This window comes from Ovis aries, chromosome 3 (genome assembly GCF_016772045.2).
Source record: "Ovis aries strain OAR_USU_Benz2616 breed Rambouillet chromosome 3, ARS-UI_Ramb_v3.0, whole genome shotgun sequence".
In the NCBI taxonomy this organism is placed as follows: Eukaryota; Metazoa; Chordata; class Mammalia; order Artiodactyla; family Bovidae; genus Ovis; species Ovis aries.
Genome location: NC_056056.1, coordinates 226,032,180 through 226,048,567, shown reverse-complemented (window position 1 = coordinate 226,048,567; position 16,388 = coordinate 226,032,180). Strand labels below are relative to the sequence as shown.

The 16,388-nt window shown below is 47.2% G+C and overlaps 1 long non-coding RNA gene across 1 annotated transcript; it reads left to right on the top strand.

Moving 5' to 3' along the window:
* Positions 1-443: 443 nt before the first annotated feature.
* Positions 444-15,687, top strand: LOC121819253 (uncharacterized). Its single transcript, XR_006059524.2, has 2 exons — positions 444-634; positions 2,655-15,687. It is a non-coding gene; the product is annotated as an uncharacterized LOC121819253 (long non-coding RNA).
* The last annotated feature ends 701 nt before the right edge of the window (positions 15,688-16,388 follow it).

Below are 16,388 nucleotides of genomic sequence, written 5' to 3'. Positions count from 1 at the left end.
CAACAGGTGTCACCCAAATGCAACCTGATCGTCGTTTCTCGCGGGTGAAAAATTAGGAAAGCATTCTTCTAGGCCTGTTTATTGAGACCCACATTATGGCCCAACTGTTGTGTTATCTGTATATCATATTTTAGCAGGTGATGCTACTCTGAGCTGTTGTGAAGGGACTTTGCAATTGTTTAAAGTAATTTTCTCTCAAGTTGCGCAGAGAGTAGTGTGATCAGCAGTTTCCTCCCCTAAAGACATCCTGGTCCTAATCCCCAGAACCTGTGACTGTTAACTCACCGGGCAAAAGGGACTTGTGTGGGTGTGGTTAAAGAAAGGATATACACCCGGAGGCCCTCGGGTCACTGGTGAGGGTGCAACGTAGTCCCAAGGGCCCTCAGAAGTCAGAGAGGGAGTCAGGAGGGTCACAGCTGATGAAGGAGCCGTGAGGGCGTGAGCCACCGCGGGGCTGAAGTGGCTGCTGCGCCCGCAGGCGAGCAGTGCGGCGACCCCTAGGAAGAGTACCCCCAGGTCCTCCAGAAGGAGCACCTCAATGTCCACGCAGCAAGATCCACATCGGACTTCTCCAGACGGATGAGAAAGTGAACTTGTGCTCATTTGTTATACCAGTTGTAAGAAATGAAAACAGGTAGGGAAATGTATCTTTTTAAAGATACATGGTTTCCTACTGATAGGAAGACTTTTTTTTAATTTAAAATGTGTTCCTTAAAAATGTATCTTTTTAAAAGATACATGGCCCCCCCTTCTGGTAGGAAGAATTTCTTTGTATCAGGGAGTTAGAATGAAGAAAGGTAATTAGATAATATGTATCCTCTGAAAAGCAATTCAGAAGCCACTCTTCTGAGCAAGAGGGAAGGGAAGATGTGGGTAGATAAGAAAGGCCCTCCCTGGGGGCAGGAAGGGACTGCAGGCAGAGGAGCCTCAGGGAAACAGCTGGGAGGGCTGTGTGCTCATGATCTTACTCAGATCTGGAGATGCTCTGGAGACAGCTGAGCTGAGAGAGGGTGATGCACAAGGGGGCTCCTGGGGCCTTGCGCCTGCATCTTCACCACCAGGTGAGCGCCGTCCCTAAAAGATGAGCATCCAGAACCAGGGGGGGGGTCGCCACTGAAGGAAAAGAGTAACCACGGGAAAAAAAATGACCTTATATCACAACGTGCCCCATGCAGACTTAGCTTTGCATCTTTCTCTTTCTTCTGATGCCTAGCTGAGTGTGACAGCAATGCGGAGGTAAGAAGCCAGTCGTTCTCAGTGCACAAGCCTGAAGCAACTGTGCTTGTGTGAGCAGGGTGAACACGAGCTGGCTCTGAGTCACACAAACATGCACATCCTATCGCTGCCCCTGTCTACTTGCGTGATTTTGGACAGGACACCTAATGTCTTTAATCACCTGTTTCTTTACTTCCAGAGTAGAAATGACAATCCTATTGCTCACAGAGCTGTGTGAAAAATTACATTAGATAAGACATGCATTGGCACTTCTATGAGGGGAGCTCAGTTCAGTTCAGTCCTGCAGTCAGGTCCAACTCTCTGTGACCCCATGGGCACCAGGCCTCCCTCTCCATCACCCACTCCCGGAGTTCACCTAAACTCATGTCCATCGAGTCGGTGATGCCATCCAGCCATCTCATCCTCTGTCGTCCCCTTCTCCTTCTGCCTTCAATCTTTCCCAGCATCGGGGTCTTTTCCAGTGAGTCAGTTCTTCACATCTGTGAGGGCAGCTAGCATAGTGAGGGTAGCTAGCAATCCCCCCAAACCCCAGGGAATGACTCGTGATACTGAGCGCACGGTGACCATGCTTAGCATCCTCTGGATTCTGGTCCTGCTTTGGATTCTTTCTAGCCATCTGGCCTGTTTCTACTTTGCATCCCCCTTGGTTCAAAAAGACCTCATTACTCTCAACTTTAAAAGTCTACTTTTCAACCTTCTACTGTAAAGGTTGGAGGATTTGGTGAGCAGCAGCCTTTGTCTGTGCCCACTCTGAGCCCTTTGAGTTCAGGAAGCAAGGTTCTGAGGCAGCTGACAAAGCTCAGACTTTGCTACTTTTAGAAACCCAGCCAAGATTACAGAGCAAGTGAGAGTGACCAAGACTCAAATGCAGATGAGTCCTGTCCCTGGGTCTCAGGCCCACAGGGGTCCGCTTCCCACTCTGCTCAGACCCACGGGGGTCCGCTTCCCACTTTACTCAGATCCACGGGGGTCTGCTTCCCAATCTGCTCAGATCCCTCAGCAGTTGCTTTCATGTCTCTTTGATTATAGATTTCCTGCGCTTCCCTGGAGGCTCAGCTGTAATAAATCTGCCTGCAGTGCTGGAGTTATGGGTTCCATCCCTGAGTCGGGAAGATGCCCTGGAGAAGGAAATGGCAACCCACTCCAGTGTTCTTGCCTGGAGAACCCCAGGGATGGGAGAGCCTGGGGGGCTGCAGTCCATGGGGTTGCACAGAGTAGGACATGACTGAGCGGCTCAGCAGCAGCAGCAGCCCATAGTGTTTTCCCCTTGACCCCAGAGAGAGCAGGGTTCCCCTTATCTCTGCATGCCCGTGGTTTGGTGGGAGGGGTCACCCCCAGGTGAGTGTTGGGGACTCAGCCTGGAGTATCCAGCAGGGCTTTAGAGGCTTGGCTCTCATGATGGCTTTCTGTCTCCTCAGCTTTATCTGGTCAGTTTCAACCGTCCTGCGTGAGGATGCAGAGGAGGACAGTGGGGGCTGAGTTCTTGACCTTGAAACAACGAGAGGGACTTGCTCTCTTTCCTCGTTTGATCTGTGTCTTGCCAAATTGTCCGGTTTCTCCTTTCGGCCTGGATCTTCTAACACCACCCAGGAAATATTGATGCCCGTGACACCCACCACTCTGTTAGGCACATGGCAGCTCAGGGACTGATATGGAAACAGCCTCTTTCTGTCACTCACACCCGCTCGCTACAGCATCTGTAAAGGTTGTGAGTTTACAGGACAGACAGGAGCGGTTTCCATTAAAAGAAAACAACAACACCCCTCAGGCTCACTGGAGCAAACCCCCCGATTCACCATGGGAATGGCCCCCGTGGCCGCAGGTGTGCAGCGGGCATAGACGACAGTGATGAGTGTGAAAAAGGTCCCCAACCAGGAGAACAGGCGTGTCGTCAGGCGAGCCCAGTGTGATGGAAGCTGGGGCAGAGGTGGTGATGGGCAAGGAGGAGTAATGAGGGCTTATTTACTTTTCCCAACTTTAAAAAATACTAAGCTTTTATAGACTATGTTTGAACATTTTGGTAGCTACAAAACAGATAAAATTTTCTCACTACCTTCTTCACAATAACTCAGTTTCTCTGTGTTTTTAAACTTTGTTCGGATTTTAAGGCTGAACGCAATGTGTGTCGATTCTCATTTCTTATTGCTGAGTGTGCATTGAGGAGAAAGGGTAGAGTGGACCGAATAGAGCGCAGGGCGGTGGAGAGCAAACTACAGACCAGGGCGCTCCAAGCCCGCACTCTCCACAGTGAAATCAGTGAAGCCACCAGGGTCTGTCAGCGCAGAGGACCCGAGAAGTAGCAACAGTGATCTCTTCTCTGCTCCCACCATTGCCAGCCCTAGCAGGGGTCCAGAGTGGCTCCTGGGGTATGTGTGTGCTTCTATGTTTGTGCATGTGTGTGTGTGCTCGTGTGCGTTCGTGTGTGTGCGTGTGTGTGTGTGCGTTCGTGTGTGTGTGTGCGCCTCGTATTTCTTCCTGCCACAGACGTGAGTCTGGATGCTTCAAGTAAGCAGTGGCCATGCCACGCAAACAGCGCGGTGAACAGGGTAGTGTCCTTTGGAGCTGAGTGTGCACAGAGTTTGTATAATGGGTCCAGGTGCAAACTTCCAGTTTTCCCCATGGTCCACACCTGTTTCGTGAGGGGAATGGTCTTCCCCTGGGATATCAGCTCAAAGCTTATGGAGGGAAGGACTACACAGGTGTGTGTTAGAGCCAGCAGCTCTGGGCACGCATGATTGGGCAAGCCAAGTGAATAGCTCGAGGCTCCTGACCTGAAGGAAGAGACTGTGGACATAGGGATCCCAGGCCTGCAGAGTCAGAGCTCTGATTGCCCGCAGGGGCTCTGGGTGTTAGTGGAGCAGAGAGGTGGAGGGGCTGAGATGCCAGCTGCCTGTCCCAAGGCCAGAGCAGGAGGGAGCAGAAAAGCACGTCGTGTGGCCCATCTTTGTTTCTGCACGTCTTTCTGTCCAGACACCAGGCTATAGGGAAACCTCGATTGTTACTTTTGAAAACCTCTTTAGCTACTCTAACTCTTTACTTTTCCACTGCATTTTTAAAAAAGGTAAATGTGCATATATATGCACCGCTGGAAGTGCTAGAACTTTCTGTTTTCATTTAACAATTTGCCATAGATACCTTTCTAATACCTATAGATCTAACTCACTTAAATAACACCAGTAAAGCAAAAAGCAAGTTGATAGTGTTGTGTTATGTAAATACACTGAAGGTTTACGTAACTGGTCCCTTGCCATGTTTTCTAAATATTCTGTGATTAAGTAATGCTGACGTCAACATCGCTGTTATACGTGTAGTTGCACAAATGTTTCCGTACACCCATTTCTTGTCATCTGACTCTGTTTGCTAAAGATTAAAAGATCAGTTACCTAGTCAAATTTTCAGTCCTTTTCTTTATGTCTTCTGAGCCTTGGCTTTTATACTTCAGCAGCATCTAGACTCTGAAATTACAGAATAAAATATCTTCCGTGTTTGCTTTTTTTCTTTCTTTGTGTTTCTGTCGCTGTTTCAGCCTGCAGTTCACACAGCCCAGCCCCCTGCAGAATCTCCCTTGCTCGGGTTCGCCTGGGCCTTGCATCTCGCGGGGAGGGCCTCTCCGCCGCGGCCTCCCGCTCTCCGCCCGCCCTGGGCCGCTCCGCGCCGTGCTGTCCCGAGCGGGGAGCCCCCTCCGAGGCAGAGGCCCCCGGCGAGCTCGGGCGTTCGGGCGGTAGGCGCCACTGCGCCCTGCCGGCGACGGCGCCTCGTCCCGGGGACGCTCGAACCGGTTGTCGTGCGCCCCCGGCGGCCGCTTGCAGAGCGTTCCCGTCCTTCGGCGACCTTCACAAGGGCTGCGATTCAGCCGGCAAACGCGGAGGAGAGCTCCAGAGGCCGGCAGTAGTGGCGGTGATAACCCCGGTGCCGCTGAGGCCTGGGTAGGCCTGCTCCTGCTGAAGTTTGGATCTGCAGTGTTCCGGGAGGCGGCCTGGCGCCGCAGTGGAGGAGTGGTGTGGCTGCTCGCTCGGGTCGACCAGCATCTCCCCGCGCCCATCCATATGTAGGACTTCGGAGCGGGCAGAGAAAGGGTCTTCCACGCCGGAACGCTGTTGGCTCGGCAGCCAGGCTCTTGGGTCACCGTCTGGGGCGTTAGTTTTCTTTCTACGATAACCCCGTTCCAGGCTGCGGGGTTTGGCCAGCCCGCGCGAGTCCTGCTCGGAGAGCTCGTTGGCGGGCGCGCCGGGGCCCCGTCTCCCGGCCTGAACGTGTCCTGCTCTCGCTTGACTTGAACGGGCAGGCTTGCGTGGCGAGGCCGGGCCGTGTCTCTAGGAGCTGGAGAGCGGTCGGGACGTTTCTCTGGTCCCGTGTACCGCCTGGGCTATAGCTGGCGGCTGAGACTCACCGTGCCCCGCGGGATGTCCTGGGCCACATTGTTCGGTTTTCCCGTTTTGGTTGCTAGTTGCCGTGTCTCCGGCGGCTACCGCGCTGGGTTCCCCGGCCGTCCCTAGATCCCCTCCCACTTTCCCGAGAGCGGGGACCGGGCGAACGCACGGGGCAAGGCGGCTCTCGCCGCCTGGGGCTCAGGTCCGCAGCAGAGTCGGGAGGTGGGGAAACTGCTCCCCGACGCCCACTGTCGTTTCTCCAGGCTCTGCGATCGTCCGAGGCCGGGCTACGTCTTCACGGGGCCCGTCTGTGGTCCCTTCTGTTCCCTTTGCGGCCTTGGATCGCACACTCATGGCTTCCCTCAGCGCGGGTGGTAATAGGGAACGTGGCCCAATGCCCGGCTCCAGTCCTGCCTGGGCTTTGAGGTCAGAAGCGCCGAACAGATGTGACACAGAAAGCGTCCGGGGCCGTCCGTTGGAGGATGCTGGGGGCGCGGTCTTTAGTCAGAAGAGCCTCTGAACACGGGAGGATGGGGGAGCGAGAAATGCAACCTCCGGCGGACTCGGAGGGAACGGGTGCGGAGTGGTCATGCTGTGCCTTCCCCCTGCGATTCGGATTTGTCCTGGTGGCGTTTATGCTGTTAAGTTGTAGCTGGGTCATCGCCGTCGACCAGATGGCCAGACAACTTTGGCGCTTTAAAGTTTGCCACAATGCAGGTTTTGGTAGTGAGGAGGCAATGGCAACCCACTCCAATATTCTTGCCTGGAAATTCCCGGGGGCGGAGGCGCCTAGTAGGCTGCAGTACACGGGGTCGCACAGAGTCGGACAGGACTGACTTCACTTTCACTTTTCATTTTCATGCATTGAAGAAAATGGCAACCCATCCCACTGTTCTTGCCGGGAGAATCCCATGGATGGGGGAGCCTGGTGGGCTGCCATCTATTGGGTCGCACAGAGTCGGACACGACTGAAACGACGTAGGAGCAGCAGCAGGTTTTAGTAGCTGACAGTGAAATCTATAATGAAAATTGCTATTGTTACTCGGCGTTACTGTAATTATTACTGTTGTCTGTAATTATGAAGTTTATCTGTAGAACAGCTGCTCAGTTGAAGATGGCCCAAAAGGAGTTTCAGTATGTCTAAGTATATAAAAGCAGAGAAAACTACAACCCACAAGGCCTTGTCCCCTGCCCCATAGCAACCATTCTGGAAATCCACATCCCCAAACTGCTGCATTAGGCCTCAATGTCTGGTCTGGGCCAGTGACTGTTTCCTCCCCTGCGCTTTCCAATTAGAAACAAATCGGTGGGAACATGCTCCTCTAAGCAATCCCGGGGGAGCCTCTCTTCCCCGCAGCCGGCCTCCAGCTTCCCTACATCACAAGCTCTGAGCAGGACATGCCTTCCTGGTTTGCTACCACTCCTCTGCGTACCCCTAGTCTCAGCCTAATGCAAGTGGTGCTGGCTGACCCCTTGCAACGCAAATAGTAGCTTGGAAATGCACATCCTGGTCTGTATTTTAAGATCTTTATAAACATGACAATGGAAGCATAATGTTGAGTGAGGAACATGGGTAACACGGTCAACGATTTCTTTACTAAAGCTATTCAAGGAGGGGAGAGAGGCTCAAGAAGCAAGTGATGGACAAATATATACATATATTCAATAATTATGGCTAATTTGCATTGTATGGCAGAAACCAACACAAAATGGTAAAACAATTTTTCACCAATTAAAAAAATTTTTAAAGGAACAATACTAAAGCTATTCCAATGCCTTTCGTAGGCAGAGAGATATCCACGTTACTCTGCATTTTTTCCATAGAATTCTAAAACTGGCATGACGACGAGGTTTCCTGACATCTTTAAAACATTGCTTTCTAGAAACATATCCATTTATGTGTGTGTACTGCTCACTAGCCTTCATTTAATTGCCATACTTTGAAAAAAATTTAATGTGGAAGGAATTTTTATTTTTTGCTTTGAGACCAATGTTTTTGTGTTTTTATTCATTATGGAATCTCACCTGTGTGTCCTCCGATGGATAGTCGATAGACTCAAAGGGATCATTCAGCAGCTGTGGAACTTTTTCTCTGAGTAGCTCCCTCCTTTCTGATGCCCTGCCACACAGATCAGAGCCTCGTGGCTGCCAGAATGTTCATGGGCTCCTCTGCCTGCAGTTGCAGCGTGAAGACCGCCTGAAGGCAGAGAGCAGCGGAGTCATCAGGTTGGTGTGTGTGCTCACCTTCGCGGGAGGAACCTAGCCCTGGAACCCCCACACTGCCTGCTGTTCCGGGTCTGAGAACAGTTTCCTGTTTTGTTCAGCTTTCTAATTCCCAATGGTAGGTGAGCAAGTTAGACACTGTTCCTATTATCGTTGCAGGAAGGGGAACCCTCTGCAGGGCCCTAGAGTGGGCTCACACTTGCTGACAAAGCCAGAGACTTGGCTGGAGGGGCGCCCGGGAGGACAGCAGCAGGGTGAGGAAACCCAGGGGCCCTCTCCACCACGTGACCTGCGGTCTCAGGTTTTATGGTGATGGGGTTGGTTTCCAGGTTGTCTCGGGCCAAGCATTCTGACTCGGGGTTGGTTTCATGTAGTTCAGCTTTCTAATTACCAGTTACTAGTGCTGAGGAAGTCCAGACACTCGTATTTATTTGGAAGCAGAAATCACATTTTAAGAGAAAATTATACTTCTGCATCAATAATTTAAAATCACCTAACCACACATGCGTGAAGGCGTCTGTCTCATATTCTTTGTTTTTGCTCATGAACATGTTAAAATAAAATGAAATAGGACAAGACACTTAGATGGCTTTCCTCACCCCCCAGAAGAACATTATGCCAGTAAATCCTGGGTAAGGTCTTAGGAGTCTCTGAATTTGAATCCTTCAGGTAGCATCAAGTCACTGAGGCAATTTTTGCTCCTGTTTTCGTAAGATCTGTTGGTGTAATAAGTCACACTAAATTTTCCCACAACTTATACTGTGGAGAATTTTTTTTTTCCCTGAATCCCAGTGTCCATCTTCTTGCATATCAGTGTTCATCCCAATGCGGATGGGCAAAGTGTATTATAATAGCACATCATCCATTCAGTGCCCTGCTGTACAGGAGAGCATGTCCTGATGGAGCATGCTTAACATACCACTATTTGTGTTTTTAGTTAGGGCATGAAGGAGAAATATACTTTCATGTTTGCTTACAAGGAACTAGAAGGATCCGTAAGAAACAAAAACTACCTGTGGCGGGCAGACGGTCCTGGACACACAGGCTAAATGATAGGAGGCACAAATTAAGGCAAAGTATATCCTGTACCTGTATTATATCCTCTTGGGAATTTTCACTAAATTGAATTTTCTAAAACCTCCAAAAAATAAAATGCATTTTACTGTTTTTATTTTACGATATTATTTTACTGTTTTTACCAACTGAATGGATTTCTGGTTTGTTTTACCAAGGCTGCTGTTGGGCTTCTCTAAAATGTCTATCCGTGAGATTTTCCTGGTGGTTTTGATGGTTTTTATTTAACTTTGATAAAGAAAAAGATTTTCTCAACACCCTAGGTAGTTCATCCGTTTCTTTTTTCCTCCTTTCAGATACTTTGTATACTTTGTGGGTTTTGGCACTATTTTCACAACTTTTGTTTGCAGGAAAGAGGATAAAGCTTTGCTAGTTTGCTAGGGTCGCTAGAATAAAACACCGCAGCCTGAGGCTTAAATAATAGCGCTGCATCCAGGTTATCCAGCCTCGTAGCATCCGGCTGTGCAGAGTCCTCCCGCAGTGCTCTGCTTTGTCGTATCAGCAGTAATGTTTCCTCTTCTGTTCCTGTTGTCTTGTCTCTTAGTCAATACAGCTAAAGATTTGTTACTTATGTCAACCTGGTTGAAGTAACTTTTGTTTTAAATTGATTTCTTTGGTTTTCCTCTTCTGTGTATGTATCTGAGAGCTAATCTTTACTATTTTCATTCCTCCTTCTAGCTTTGAGTTTGGTTTGATCTCCCTTTTCTGCCTAGGTGTAAAGATAGGTTGCGTATTTGAGCTTTCTTTTAAACGCATGCATTACCAGCTTTGCATTTCATTGTTGATGTTTTGCAGAATCCCGCACATTTTGGTATGTTCTGTTTATATTTCGGCTTGTCCCCAGGTATTCTCTGAGCTCCTTTCTTATTGCTCTTGCTTTTAGCCTGCTGGTTACGCAAGAGTGTGTTCAATCTTCACCTGTTGCGGATCTTCCCCCTTTCCTTCTGCTGTTAACTTTTCGCTTCGTTGCATTGTGACAGGAAACAGTGCCTTTGCAGGATTTGAGTCTATTTATAGTGGGCTTATTTTCTGGCCTAACATCTGGTCAATTTTGGAGAATGTTCCCGTGCACTTGTGAAAAGTATGGAGTCTGTCTGTCTCTGCCCGGGTCACACGGTGCCCTAGCTGCACGGTTCTCAGGGGTCACCTCTCACTGTCAGGCGCGCCTGTTGGGTCGGGCGGCCATTTTCATGCATTAGTCACAGGGGAGATCACTGGGACAAAGGGGACTCCTTTCTGTCAGCCGGTGACTCTGAGTACCCCCATTCTATGGTAGATAGGCTAAGAGTGAGCTCTGGTACGTCCCAGGAGCCTCTTTCAGACTCACCCCTTGGCTACATTCTCAGAAACTGGAAAATTTAGCCCTGCAAAAGGCCTGGCCCAAATACAAACTCAGTTCAGTTCAGTCATTCAGTCGTGTCCGACTCTTTGTGACCCCATGGACTGCAGCACAGCAGGCCTCCTTGTCCATCACCAACTCCTGGAGTCCACCCAAACCCATGTCCCTTGAGTTGGTGATGCCATCCAACCATCTTATCCTCTGTCATCCCCTTCTCCTCCTGCCCCCAATTGCTCCCAGCATCAGGGTCTTTTCCAATGAGTCAGCTCTTTGCACAAGGTGACCAAAGTATTGGAGTTTCAGCTTCAGCATCAGTCCTTCCAATGAACACCCAGGACTGATCTCCTTTAGGATGGACTGGTTGGATCTCCCTGCAGTCTAAGGGACTCTCACAAGTCTTCTCCAAGACCACAGTTCAAAAGCATCAATTCTTCGGGGCTCAGCTTTCTTTATGGTCCAACTCTGTGTTCACTCTTGCTATTGTAGCCATGCATTCTGTGAAACAAACTCACTCAGAAGGACAATGCAGATAGTGGAGTGCAGTGTATTACACCGGCGGGCCCAAGGCAGAGTCCTCTTAGCCAAGGACCCGACCAGTTCTTCTGAAAACCTTATATACCCTAAGTGTACGTGTCCAAACCCACCTCCCCAAATTCCCTGAAACTAATCTGAACAAAGAAAAAGAAAGATACAAAATTAATCCATAATTCATATGCCTTAAGCCCAGGTAGTTAACAGTGGACGATTATCAATAGGCCTATGGTCATACCCCAACAAGCATAATAGAATTTATGATTCTATTCGGTCACACAGATAATCAGGGTATTCTTTTAGGCGACAGAGAGTCCAGGTACGAGCCCGGGGGCTCTTCCCTCCAGGGGCCTGGTTTTCCAGTTGGTGTGCCGTTTCCATAGATACTGGGAATAGAGCTCAAAGTCCATGGTCTGGCCCAACATGGAGTCCTGCTTTCAAGATGGAGCCTGTTCTGTCTGTTTCCTCCTTCATTGCCATCTCCTGTTTAACCACTTCCAATCTGCCTTTATTCATGGACCTAACATTCCAGGTTCCTATGCAGTATTGCTCTTTACAGCATCGAACCTTGCTTCTGAGACCAGTCCCATCCACAACTGGGTGTTGTTTTTGCTTTGGCTCCATCCCTTCATTCTTTCTGGAGTTATGTCTCCACTGACCTCCAGCAGCATATTGGGCACCTACCGACCTGGGGAGTTCATCCTTCAATGCTTGTTCACACTGTTCATGGGGTTCTTGAGGCAAGAATGCTGAAGTGGTTTTCCATTCCCTTCGCCAGTGGACCACATTCTGTCAGACCTCTCCACCATGACCCTCCTGTCTTGGGTGGCCCCACACATCATGGCTTAGTTTCACTGAGTTAGATAGGGCTGTGGTCCATGTGATCAGATTGGCTAGTTGTCTGTGATTGTGATTCCGTCTGTCTGCCTTCTGAGGCCCTCTCTCAGCGCCACTGTCTTACTTGGGTTTCTCTTACCTTGCACATGGGGTGTCTCTTCACGGCTTCTCCAGCAAAGCGCAGCCCCTGCTCCTTACCTCAGATGTGAGGAAGCTCCTCTCAGCTGCCGCCCCTGACCTTGGACGTGCGTTAACTCCTCCCAGCTGCACTCCTGCGCCGTCGCAGCTGCTGCACTCCTACACCGTGGGGGACCTCCCAAAAAGATGGCCTCTGAAAGGCACACTAGCTTTTGCCAAAAGCAGTGAGAGAACTCAGAATCTCCTTACGTTCAGTCCTCCGTGGCCCTCAGTCGGAATCCGGATTTCAGGGACTCATGCCACATGTCTTCCTGTTGCCTCCCTATCTCCTGTCCCCTCTGTCTCTCTCCATCAGGTTTCCTAGACGACCCCTACTCGACCTTTCATGTCCACATGATCTCTAGGAAAGGGTTCTGAGGTTCCCTTTGGTCCAGGTCTTTCTCTGTATTCAAAAGCCTGAAGGATCAAAAGCTCTCCTAACATTCTGAAGATCACCTTCTAACTATGCTTGTCTCTCAGGTGGGCAGGGAACAAAGCTTCCCCCACCCCTGAACATCCTAAAGAATTCCCTTGTAACTATTCCTGTTTCTCAGGATGGGGAAGAACCAAGCTTCCCCCACTTCTGCAAACTCCTGTAACCCTTCAGGTCCTTCTGATGGGACAAAGACCTCCCTTCCCACCAGAGGGACAATCCAAGATTTTCATCAGCTGATCTGCCCCTGATATCAGAGTCAATTTGAGCACTGTTTGGCCTATAATTTAGGTATAAAGGGATCAACCTGGTGGCTCAGAGGGTAAAGTGTAGAGAGAGACCTGGGTTGGATCCCTGGGTCGGAAGATCCCCTGGAGAAGGAAATGACAACCCACTTCAGTCTTCTTGTCTGGAAAATCCCGTGGACTGAGAAGTCTGATAGGCTATAGTCTACAGTCCATGGGGTCGCAAAGAGTCGGACAGGACTGAGTGACTTCACTTTCACTTCAGTTATGAAACTGTGACTACAGAAAGGAAAGGCAACTTTCTGACACAGGATGGCCACGATATTCTTTAGACTCTGGAGAAAACTGGTTAAAGTGAAAAATTTTTTTCTCGGAAACTGCAAAATCAGTTCTTTTTGCATATGCAATTAAAAACAAGTTTGTTAAAAAGCCTGCCTAGGGAAAAGCTTGAAGTTAATCCTTTCAAGTCCCTGAAATACACAGCCCACTTTGCCTGAGACCTCAGCCTTGGGCAAATTAGAACTTCAAAAAATGGGGAGGGGGTCAAAGAGACATTTTAAATATCAAGTGGAAAACTATGAGATTTCCATCTGTCTGTCTGAATTTGTGTATGTCTCAGTGTGTGTCTTTTGTTTGTTTATTTGTTTTAATAATATTGTCAAAATGGTAAATGAGTTCTAATAATTGGCCTAAAGAAAAGTTGAATAGGAGGGGCGGTCCTAAGATGGCGGAGGAATAGGATGTGAAGACCACTCTCTCCCTCACAAATTCCTCAAAAGAACATTTCAACACTGAGCAAACTCCACAAAACAACTTCTGTAGGCTGGCAGAGGACATCAGGCAACCAGAAAAGCAGACCATTGTCTTCAAAAACAGTGAACCTCTCTGGGTGTCCCTCAATGTGGAGAAACTTTTCATCTTTAACCTAGATGTTTTATCATCGGTGCTGTATAGATGGAGAAGTCTAGAGGCTACTGTAAAAATAAAACTGAAAACCAAAAGCAGGAGGGCTTAAGTCCAAAGCCTGAAAACATCAGAGAACTCCTGAATTCAGGGAACATTAAGCAATAGGAGCTCATCAAATGCCTCCATACCTACACTGAAACCAAGCTCCACCCAAGGGCCAACAAGTTCCAGAACAAGACATACCACACAAATTCTCCAGCAACACAGGCACACACTCCTGAGCTTCAATATACAGGCAGCTCAAAGTTACTCCAAAACCTTTGACGTCTCATAACCCATTACTGATCACTCCACTGCACTCCAGAGAGAAGAAACCCAGCTCCACCCACCAGAACTCCAACACAAGCCTCCCTAACCAGGAAACTTAGACAAGCCACTGATACAACCCCACCCACAGTGAGGAAGCTCCATAATAAAGAGAACTCCACAAATTACCAGAATATAAAAAGGCCACCCCAAACGCAGCAATATAATCAAGATGAAGAGACAGAGGAATACTCAGCAGGTAAAGGAACAGGAGGGTTGCCCACCAAACCAAACAAAAGAGGAAGAGGTAGGGAATCTACCTGAGAAAGAATTCCGAATATTGATAGTGAAAATGATCCAAAATCTTGAAATCAAAATGGAATCACAGATAAATAGCCTAGAGACAAGGATTGAGAAGATGCAAGAAAGGTTTACAAGGACCTAGAAGAAATAAAAAAGAGTCCATATATAATGAATAATGCAATAAATGAGATCAGAAACACTCTGGAAGCAACAAATAGCAGAATAACGGAGGCAGAAGATAGGATTAGTGAAATAGAGGATAGAATGGTAGAAATAAATGAATCAGAGAGGAAACAAGAAAAACGAATTAAAAGAAATGAGGACAATCTCAGAAACCTCCAGGACGATATGAAACGCTCCAACATTCGAATTATAGGAGTCCCAGAAGAAGAAGACAAAAAGAAAGACCATGAGAAAATCCTTGAGGAGATAATAGTTGAAAACTTCCCTAAAATGGGGAAGGAAATAATCACCCAAGTCCAAGAAACACGGAGAGTTCCAAATAGGATAAACCCAAGGTGAAACACCCCAAGACACATATTAATCAAATTAACAAAGATCAAACACAAAGAAAAAATATTAAAAGCAGCAAGGGAAAAACAACAAATAACACACAAGGGGATTCCCATAAGGATAACAGCTGATCTTTCAATAGAAACTCTTCAGGCCAGGAGGGAATGGCAAGACATACTTAAAGTGATGAAAGAAAATAACCTACAGCCCAGATTACTGTACCCAGCAAGGATCTCATTCAAATACGAAGGAGAAATCAAAAGCTTTACAGACAAGCAAAAGCTGAGAGAATTCAGCACCACCAAACCAGCTCTCCAACAAATTCTAAAGGATAATCTCTAGACAGGAAACACAAAAAGTGTGTATAAACCCGAACCCAAAACAATAAAGTAAATGGTAACGGGATCATACTTATTAATAATTACCTTAAACGTAAATGGGTTGAATGTCCCAACCAAAAGACAAAGACTGGCCGAATGGATGCAAAAACAAGACCCCTCTATATGCTGCTTACAAGAGACCCACCTCAAAACAAGGGACACATACAGACTGAACGTGAAGGGCTGGAAAAGATATACCATGCAAATAGAGACCAAAAGAAAGCAGGAGTGGCAATACTCATATCCGATAAAATAGACTTTAAAACAAAGGCTGTGAAAAGAGACAAAGAAGGCCACTACATAATGATCAAAGGATCAATCCAAGAAGAAGATATAACAATTATAAATATATATGCACCCAATATAGGAGCACCGCAATATGTAAGACAAATGCTAACAAGTATGAAAGGGGAAATTAACAATAACACAATAATAGTGGGAGACTTTAATACCCCACTCACACCTATGGACAGATCAACTAAACAGAAAATCAACAAAGAAACGCAAACTTAAAATGATACATTAGACCAGTTAGACCTAATTGATATCTATAGGACATTTCACCCAAAAACAATGAATTTCACCTTTTCTCAAGTGCTCATGGAACATTCTCCAGGATAGATCACATCCTGGGCCATAAATCTAAACTTGATAAATTCAAAAAATCAAAATCATTCCAAGCATCTTTTCTGACCATAATGCATTAAGATTAGATCTCAATTACAGGAGAAAAACTACTAAAAATTCCAACATATGGAGGTTGAACAACACACTTCTGAATAACCAACAAATCACAGAAGAAATCAAAAAGAAATCAAAATATGCATAGAAACTAATGAAAATGAAAACACAACAACCCAAAACCTGTGGGACACTATGAAAGCAGTGCTAAGAGGAAAGTTCATAGCAATACAGGCATACCTCAAGAAACAAGAAACAAGTCAAATAAATAACCTAACTCTACACCTAAAGCAACTAGAAAAGGAAGAATTGGAGAACCCCAGAGTTAGTAGAAGGAAAGAAATCTTAAAAATTAGGGCAGAAATAAATGCAAAAGAAACAAAAGAGACCATAGCAAATATCAACAAAGCCAAAAGCTGGTTCTTTGAAAGGATAAATAAAATTGACAAACCATTAGCCAGACTCATCAAGAAGCAAAGAGAGAAAAATCAAATCAATAAAATTAGAAATGAAAATGGAGAGATCACAACAAACAACACAGAAATACAAAGGATCATAAGAGACTACTATCAGCAGTTATATGCCAATAAAATGGACAACGTGGAAGAAATGGACAAATTCTTAGAAAGTACAATTTTCCAAAACTGAACCAGGAAGAAATCGAAAATCTTAACAGACCCATCACAAGCACGGAAATTGAAACTGTAATCAGAAATCTTCCAGCAAACAAAACCCAGGTCCAGACGGCTTCACGGCTGAATTCTACAAAAATTTCAAGAAGAGCTAACACCTATCCTCCTCAAACTCTTCCAGAAATTGCAGAGGAAGGTAAAC